We start from the raw sequence: 10,230 nt of genomic DNA on the forward strand, positions 1-10,230 counted from the left end.
TCCCAGCCTTCATCTTTCTCCTGTGCTGGATGCTTCCTGGCCTGGAATATCACTCTCCAAGTTCTTCAGCTTTGGGACTCAGGCTGGCTTCCTTGCTCCTCAGCTTGCAGACAGCCTGTTGTGGGAACTGGTGATTGTGTAAGTTAATACTCTTTAATAAACCCCCATATATATATATATGATATATATATCTTACTAGTTCTGTCCTTCTAGAGAACCTTGAGTAATACAGATTTTGGTACCAGGAGTGATTCTAGAGGAACAGAATATTAAGGATTGAGTTATTTCATTGGTTTAGGGGTTTCTAGATTTGGCTGCTTAGTGTGATTAGATCCAAAAATGCTGAAGACTCTACTTCTAATAGTATGGGGAACACTAATAGTCCTTGGTGTGAACTGTTTAGAGAATTATGCAAAATAAATGCATGTGACACTCTTGATTCTCTGTTCATGAGAGGCAAGATGTTTAGTGACTCTGTGTGTAATACCTTTGACTACGTGTGGAGAACCATGAATGAAGTTGGTTGTTTGCTCATAAGTTCACTGGACAAAGTGATGAAAGAAAATGATGAACTCAGGGATTCTAACTCCCAGCTTCAGAAGCAGATACAGAGCCTCAAATCTTTGAATATTGCCCTGAGTGAAAGTCTTATCTCCTGTAGAAAAAAGAGCTGAAATTGTGGAAAAACAGACACAAGCTCTTATAATGCAAGTGGCTGACCTACAATGAAAGGTGCATGCACAGCCTCGGCAGGTGTCTACTGTTGAAGTGAGGGCATTGATTGGGAAAGAATGAGACCCTGAAACTTGGAATGGGGATATGTCGGAGAACTCTGATGAAGCTGGGGACTCTGAGCATGTAAACTCTGATGAACCTTTTTTTTTTTTTTCCAGAAGAAACAGCTTCTGTATCTCCTGTAGTGGCAACATTTCGTTGCTGACCTATGCTGCCATCAGTCTTTCCACCTTTGTCTGAGGACATAAACCCTGAGCTATCTGTGGCTACAGTGAGGGACTCCCCTGAGGCTGTTGCCAGGCAATATAATGTTGATTCTCCTCAGGAGCCACTCTCAACACCCCTGTTTGCTTTTAGACCTATACCTAGACTAAAGTCCTGCTGGGCCCCTAGAAGTGAGATTCACAGTGTGACCCATGAGGATTTACACTACACTTGGAAAGAACCGCTTGAGTTTTCTAATTTATATGAGCAGAAATCTGGAGAACAGGCATGGGAATGGATATTAAGGGTGTGGGATAATGGTAGAAGAAACATAGAATTGGATCAAGCTGAATTTATTGACTTGGGCCCACTAAGTAGGGATTATGCATTTAATGTTACAGCTCAGAGAGTTAAAAAAGGTTCCAATAGTTTATTTGCTTGATTAGTTGAAATATGGATTAAAAGATGGCCCACTGTGTGCAAGCTGGAAATGCCAGATCTCCCTTGGTTTAATGTAGAGGAAGGGATCCAAAGGCTTAGAGAGATTGGGATGTTGGAGTGGATTAGTCACTTTAGACTTACTCATCCCAGCTGAGAAGTTCCAAAAGATAAACCCCTGACCAATGCTTTGCAAAACAGATTTGTGAGGGCAGCACCTGCATCTTTGAAGAGCCCCGTAATCACTCTTCTCTGTCTGTCAGATCTAATCATGGGAACTACAGTCACTCAACTGCAAAATTTAAATACAATGGGAATAATTGGATCCTGAGGTGACAGGGGCCAAGTGGCCACAGTCAATCTTCAAAGGCAAGGTGGGCATAGCTACTATAACGGACAGCAGAGGCAAAGCAGCAATCAGAATAGTCTGACTTGTGCAGAGCTCTGACATTAGAAAATTAATCATGGTGTTCCTAGAAGTGAAATTGATAGGAAGCCTACAGCATTCCTACTTAATTTATATAAGCAGAAACCTTCCAGGTTGAGTGGATAAAATACTAACTCGAATTATAAAACAGAGAATCATGGCCCCTCAATCAATTTCCAGACTTTAGCCAATTCACAGACCCAGAAACTCTTGAATGAAGGGGAGGCCATGTTCCCTTGAGGAAGGACCCCACTACACCACTGACAATTTATGCTGTTAACATTTCTCCCACCCTTACCCAAGGAGACCTCCAGCCTTTTGCCTGGTTAACTGTGCATTGGGGAAAGGGAAATGATCAGACATTTCAGAGACTACTGAACACTGCCTCGGAGCTGATATTCATTTCAGGGTACTCAAAATGTCACTGTGGTCCTCCAGTTAAAGTAGAGGCTAATGGAAGTCAGGTAATTAATGGAGTTATGGCTCAGGTCTGACTTACAGCAGGTCCAGTGGGTCCCTGGACTCATCCTGTGTTCATTTTCCCAGTGCCAGAATGCATAATTGGCATCGTCATACTTAGAGGCTGGCAGAGCCCCCACATTGGCTCTGTGACTGGTAAGGTGAGGGCTATTATGGTGGGAAAGGCCAAATGGAAGCCATTGGAGCTGCCTTTACTTAGAAAAATGGTAAATCAAAAACATTATCACCACCCTGGAGGGATTGCAGAGATTAGTGCCACCATCAAGGACTTGAAAAATGCAGGGGTGGCGATTCCCATAACATCCTTGTTCAACTCTCCTTTTTGGCCTGTGCAGAAGACAGATGGATCTTGGAGAATGACAGTGGATTATCATAAGCTTAACCAAGTGGTGACTCCAATTGCAGCTGCTATACCAGATGTGGTTTCATTGCTCAAGCAAATTAATACATCTCCTGGTACCTGGTATGCAGCCACTGACTTGGCAAATGGCTTTTTACCCATTCCATAAGCCCCACCAGAAGCAATTTGCCTTCAGCTGGCAAGGCCAGCAATGTATCTTTACTGTCCTACTTCAGGGGTATATCAACTCTCCGGCTTTGTGTCATAATCTTATTCAGAGTGACCGTGATCACTTTTCACTGCCACAAGATACCACACTGGTCCATTATATTGATGGCATTATGTTGATTGGATCCAGTGAGCAAGAAGTAGCAAACACACTGGACTTATTGGTGAGACATTTGCATGCCATAGGATGGGAAATAAATCCAACTAAAATTCAGGCATCCTCTACCTCAGTAAAATTTCTAGGGTCCAGTGGTGTGGGGCCTGTCCAGATATTCCTTTAAAGGGAAGGACAAATTGCTGCATTTGGCACCTCCTACAGCCAAGAAAGAGACACATCGCCTAGTGGGCCTATTTGGATTTTGGAGGCAACACATTTCTTATTTGGGTGTGTTATTCCAGCCCATTTATCCAGTGACACAAAAGGCTGCCGGTTTTGAGTGGGGTCCAGAACAGAAGGCTCTGCAATGGGTCCAGGCTGCTGTGCAAGCTACTCTGCCACTTGGACCACATGACCCAGCAGATCCAATGGTGTTTGAGGTTTCAGTGGCAGATAGGGATGCTGTTTGGAGCCTCCGGCAGGCCCTCACAGGTAAATCACAGCGGAGGCCTCTAGGATTTTGGAGCAAGGCCCTGCCATCTTCTGCAGATAACTACTCTCCTGAGAGACAGCACTTGGCCTGTTATTGGGCTTTGGTGGAAACTGAGTGTTTGACTATGGGTCATCAAGTCACTATGTGACCTGAACTGCCTGTCATAAACTGGATGCTTTAAGACCCATCTAGTCATAAAGTGGGTCATGCACAGCAGCATTCAATCATCAAATTGATATAGTATATATGTGATTGGGCTCATACAGGTCCTGAAGGCACAAGTAAGTTACATAAGGAAGTGGCTCAAATGCCCATGGTCTCCACTTCTGCCACCCTGCCTTCTCTCCCCCAGCCTGAACTGAGGGCCTCATCGGGAGTTCCCTATGATCAGTTGACAGAGTAAGAGAAGACTAGGGCCTGGTTCACAGATGGTTCTGCACAATATGCAGGCACCACCTGAAAGTGGACAGCTACAGCACTGTGGCCCCTTTCTAGGACATCCCTGAAGGACAGTGATGAAGGGAAATCGTCCCAGTAGGCAGAACTTCGAGCAGTGCACCTGGCTGTGCACTTTGCATGAAAGAAGAAATGGCCAGATGTGCGATTATATACTGATCCATAGGCTGTAGCCAATGGTTTGGCTGGTTGAACAGGGACTTGGAAGAAGCATAATTGGAAAATTGGTGACAAAGACATTTGGGGAAGAGACATGTGGATGGACCTCTCTGAGTGCTCAAAAACTGTGAAGATATCTGTATCCCATGTGAGTGCTCACCAGCAGGTGATCTCAGCAGAGGAGGATTTTAATAATCAAGTGGATAGGATGACCTGTTCTGTTGACACCATTCAGCCTCTTTCCCCAGCCGCTGCTGTCATTGCCTAATGGGCTCAGGAACAAAGTGGCCACAGTTGCAGGGATAGAGGTTACTCATGGGCCCAGCAACATGGAATTCAACTCACCAAGGCTGACCTGGCTATGGCCACTGCTGAGTGCCCAATTTGCCAGCAGCAGAGACCAACACTGAGACCTCAATGTGGCACCATTCCTCAGGGTGATCAGCCAGCTACCTGGTGGCAGGTTGATTATATTGGACCTCTTCCATCATGGAAAGGGCAGAGGTTTGTCCTCACTGGAATAGACACTTACTTTAGATATGGGTTTGCCTATTCTGTGTGCAATGCTTCTGCCAAGACTACCATCCATGGACTCATGGAATGCCTTATCCACCATCATGGTATTCCACACAGCATTGCCTCTAACCAAGGCACTCACATTATGGCTAAAGAAATGTGGCAGTGGGCTCATGCTCATGGAATTCACTGGTCTTACCATGTTCCCCATTATCTTGAAGCAACTAGATTGATAGAACGGTGGAATGGCCTCTTGAAGTCACAATTACATTGTCAACTAGGTGACAATACTTTGCAGGGCTGGGGCAAAGTTCTCCAGAAGGCCGTGTATGCTCTGAATCAGCATCCAATATACGGTACTCTTTCTCCCATAGCCAGGATTCATCAAGGGGTGGAAGTGGAAGTGGCACCACTCACCATCACCCCTAGAGGTCCACTAGCAAAATTTTTGTTTCCTGTTCTCCCGACATTATGTTCTGCTGGCCTAGAGGTCTTAGTCCCAGATGGAGGAATGCTGCCACGAGGAGACACAACAACGATTCCATTAAAGTGGAAGTTAAGATTGCCACCTGGACACTTTGGGCTCCTTCTACCTTTAAGTCAACAGGCTAAGAAGGGAGTTACAGTGTTGGCTGGGGTGATTGACCAAGACTGTCAAGAAGAAATCAATATGCTACTCCACAACGGAGGTAAGGAAGAGTATGAATGGAATCCAGGAGATCCATTAGTGCATCTCTTAATATTACCCTGTGATTATATTACTCTTAATATTGTCCTGTGATTAAGGTCAATGGGAAACTACAGCCCAATTCAGGCAGGACTACAAATGGCCCAGACCCTTCAGAAAATTAAGGTTTGGGTCACTCCACCAGGAAAAAACACAAAAACAAAAAATGTGACCTGCTGAGCTGCTTGCTGAAGGCAAATGGAATACAGAATGGGTAGCAGAAGAAGTCAGTCATTAATACCAGCTATGATCACGTGACCAGTTGCAGAAACAAGGACTGTAATTATCATGAGTATTTCCTCCTTCTTTTGTTAACATGTACTAAGAAAATATCTTCGATTTATTGTATTTGTACTAAGAAAATATCTTCGGTTTATTTTATTTTTCCTTTATTATGTAACATAAGATTTACTGACTTCATATCAGCATTTAAGTATTGTTATCTTTATATAATAGCATTTGGGTTGGGGATTGATGCATTTCTGGTTGTACAAAGGATAGTTGTATTATATTAGGCATAGTTATGACCTTATGATTGTCTTTATTTGAAGATTATATATGATCTCAGGAGATGTGTACGGGTTCATGTTGACAAGGGGTGGACTTGCGATGATTAATACTGAATGTCAACTTGATTGGAAGGATGCAAAGTATTGATCCTGGGTGTGTCTGTGAGGGTGTTGCCAAAGAAGACTAACATTTGAGTCAGTGGGTTGGGAAAAGCAGACCCACCCTCTATCTGGGTGGGCACCATCAAGTTAGCTGCCAGTGCAGCCAGAAAATAAAGCAGGAAGAAAAACGTGAAAAGACTAGACTGGCCTAACCTCCCAGCCTACATCTTTCTCCTGTGCTGGATGCTTCCTGCTCTGGAACATCAGACTACAAGTTCTTCAGCTTTGGGACTCAGACTGGTTTCTTTGTTCCTCAGCTTGCAGATGGCCTATTGTGAGACCTTGTGATTGTGTGAGTAATACTCCTTAATAAACTCCCCTTTAGATACACACACACACACACACACACACACACACACACTATTAGTTCTGTCCCTCTAGAGAACCCTGACTAATACACATATAGATTCTAAATTCCATAAGAATAAGATCTATGTATCTATCTTGACCATTGTAACTCTGTTGCCTACTATGATTGATAAAAAGGGCTTAGTAACCAAGCACCAAAAGAAAGTGCAAAAAAAAAAAAATCTCCCAGCTGCTTACTGAAGTGGCTGTGTATGAGATTTATAATTTCTAACACTGTACAATTCATAAACCTCTTTTAGAGGAATTGTTCTCCAGTGAGCAGTGCTTAACAAAAATATTTATTTAAATGTATTAGCAATAAGATATATTTCTGATTATTTCACAATTATAGAACATTTGCGATAGGTATTTAATTCTAATTTTAAAAATCATGTTTTATGAAGGTCTTAAATAAATTTTCTCAGTTTTCATTTAGTTGCCTGCTTAGCTTGTCTCAGCAGGTAGCATAATTGCCATCGTCTTCATCATTCTGAAGTAGTCATAAATTCTATCTTAAAAAAATTCAAGGTCCACTTCTTGCAAAGGTAGTACGGAGAGTTCCCATATAACCTTCACCCAGCTGCCCTTTATATCATGTCACAAATTTTAGTGTCTTCTCAAACATCAAGTCGTTTGAAAACAGGAAATTGCAGTTGGTTTGAGATAGACCTATATGGAGAATATTTTTTTAGAAGATCATCATGGAGCCCCAACTTCTTCCAAACTTGGTCCAGTACTGGAGTTCACAGAGAAAGTCCTTGCTGTGAAGCAAGCAACAAGAACCATTCTCAGGATATCTCTGTTGTGTGCTGTTGACACACTGAAGAAAGGGGGAAATGGAGAGAAGCCTTTTTATACACACAAAGCCACTCATACTCAGAGGGAAAAAAAAGCCTATTGACTCTGGCTGTCTGACACACTTGTAAAAACATTAGTAATTACCGAATCCTGGAATTTCACAGTTAATACTTGGAGAAATAAGTGACTCACTCCTAAAACATACAAACATAAACATACACACATTATATGTGTGTATAATGTTTATGAATTATATACATGTTTATTTACATATATAAAAATTACATTTTACATGCTGTGCATACTTGTGTGTATATATACACACATACATACACATGCTAATCTTAGAACTACAGTAATATAGTAGTAGGTAATCATATGCGGCTATTGATCACTTCAAATGTAGCCAGTCCAAATTGAGATGGGATATAAGTGTAAAATCTACTTAGGATTTTAAAGACTTAGTATAAAAAAGAATGTATAATATCTCATAATATTTTATATTGAATACTATTTTAGATATATGTAATTAGATAAAATATTAAAAAGATCTCTCTGTTTACCCTTTTAAAGCGGCTTCCAGAAAATGTATAATCACATATGGCGCTCACATTGTATTTTTATCAGACAGTACAGACTCAATGACCATAGAAGAGCAGTAAAATCAAACAAAGAAACAGAGAGAATAAAAGCATTGACTTAATGGTGGAAAGCTTTACAAGGCAAAAGAGCACAATAGGTAATACGTGAGTTAGGCATCAGACTGAATTCAAATTCTACCTCTGCAACTTGTTAACTATGTGGCCTTGGAAAATATGTTTAATTAACTTTTCTAAACTGGGCTTTTACTTATATAAAAGGAAGAAGAAGATGAATCAAATCTAGCGGAAATGGCTATATAAAATAATACATTTAAACTCACACTACAATTTTTGTCATATAATAAGATTAGCACTCATTAAAGTTATTAAGTGCTGTACTGTATATAGGAGTAACACAAATGTTCAACCATCTTCTTCAACTTCAATGAGACAGAATTCACCTGTTATTATCTCTGTGGACTTAAATTTCAGCCTGTTTTCTTATTTTCAAAACACTTATATTTTATCTACTCAGAGAGTTTTGAAGATTAAATGCTATTAAGACTACATAAGGTTTTATAAATTGAAAAGTAAGACTTTAGCTCATGCTTTTATTCATTCTCTCTTTGTTCAGATCCAGCTTCCTTTAAAAATCTTGGATCTTGGCTCTCATTTATCCCTTGATTTTTCTTGTTATCTTTCAATTTTGCTGAGAAAATATAAGGAACAATAGTTCTCTCAAAACCTTATTGTCTGGAGACCATTGGTATGCAAGAATTTTTTTTTTTGGTCTATTTTGGCCCCTTGAGTCTAAAATTCAAAAAGACCTCCCTGCGAAAAGTTATTGGGTAAATTGTACTTTTGTGATCCTATCAACAAACTTCTCCAAGCAAATGACAGTTTACTATTATGTTTGTCTTTGTCTTTTATACAGTTCAGCTCAATTGAGTCAAAACAATGACATAATTCAGAAAATATTTATTTTTAATATATGTCAAGTATTTGAATTACCCATTGTTTGAAATAGCTAATTATCCATGGAAGCAGAGGTTCTACTTCATACAGTTCCTATGAAAACCAGACTCACCAGTCATATGAGAGTTTACTATTTTCTTCTGTATCTTTCTAGTTAAAGGGAAAGATGGGTGGATGCCTTAAGGAGTAATTGAGGCTGAGGAGTAAGTGGAAAGGAAAAAAATCAAGGGACAATTTCAGAAAGTTTCAAAGTAGTTAAAAAGGTGAATGCTTAATCTCTGAAAGCATAAGTCTATGTAGGGAATTTTGTATATTTTATAATGTTATCGTTTTAAATAAAAAGATTTAATGAAAAGTAAGATAGTAAGATTTACAAGTTCTCACGTGGAGTGACTTTTAGGAGACTTGTTTTGCTCAACAGTCCCTTTCTGTTTCCTTTCGTGGGAATCATACTGCATGTTAACCCATATTAAAGGAAGCAGATTAAAGTGGCTGTATGTATATCATGTGTTTTTCATCTTTCTCTCTATAGCTGGAGGGCTAATAACAGCATGCAGTTCAGAATGGGCACTGAATCTCTGCTATGTCTTTTTGGCACCAGAGTGCTTGTTGAACTTGAAAGCAGGAGAAGCCAGGGGAGATTAAATGCATCAGTGAGTGGGGAGAGAACGTGTGATTTCTACGAGATACTCAGGCTGGTTTCAGGGCAATTAGTTGTTACCTCAGTGTCCAGAATGTATGTCTGAGGGAAAGAAAGAACTACTTCTGCGATGTCAGCTGTAAGGAGCCAGAACGACTGAGGCTATTCCCAACAAGCAACTCAGGCTAAAACACTTCAGTACAGAAGCTATTCACTTACATGATTCAACTAGTATATGTTTATGTATGTCTACTTCACACAACACTTTAGAAATGCAAATTGTATGATAAAAATCAGAGGAAACCATATTGTCATACAAATAAAAGTTGTACTGAAACAAACATAAATCAGTCTTTTACTTTTGGTCCTAAAATGACTTTCTAAACATATTCATTGCCTTTTACCTTTAGGGATATTTAACCCTAGGCAATTCAACAGTGATTCCCTGAATGAGGCCACCTGATCCTCTCCTGTATTAAACTATATATATATGGTTAATGTTTTAATAATTAGTTATACTTATGGTTACATGACAAATACTCACATTTGGGGCATTTCCTTGTGTGAAGCAGCATCAGTGACAAATAATATTCCATCTTTCTTTTTGTTAAGAGTAATAGAATGTGCAAGAAGGAAACTGCAGGAGAGTAAAGCTGTGTTTTTTTTTTTCTATGAATCTTTTAATCGTCTTTGAAAGTATCTAGCAGGTCCCCATGCTGTATCTTTTTTTCCCATCAGTATACTAATACCGACCTTTACTAGTGTTGGAAGCAATATCTGACATTTCAAAGAGGTCAGTGAACATATTTATTCTTCCCAAATAAATGATAGTAAGGATTTCATCTACAAAAAAAGGGAAGGTGAAGTAGGGTCATCAGAAAGGTGAAATGCACAAATGACTCCAAATAGATCAAAAG

The 10,230-nt window shown here is 40.1% G+C and overlaps 1 pseudogene; it reads left to right on the forward strand.

The window, feature by feature from the left end:
* The first annotated feature begins 819 nt into the window (after positions 1-819).
* On the forward strand, positions 820-5,583 carry LOC129527367 (uncharacterized; annotated as a pseudogene).
* Positions 5,584-10,230: the final 4,647 nt, after the last annotated feature.

Source organism: Gorilla gorilla, chromosome 18 (assembly GCF_029281585.2).
Source record: "Gorilla gorilla gorilla isolate KB3781 chromosome 18, NHGRI_mGorGor1-v2.1_pri, whole genome shotgun sequence".
NCBI classification, from domain to species: Eukaryota; Metazoa; Chordata; class Mammalia; order Primates; family Hominidae; genus Gorilla; species Gorilla gorilla.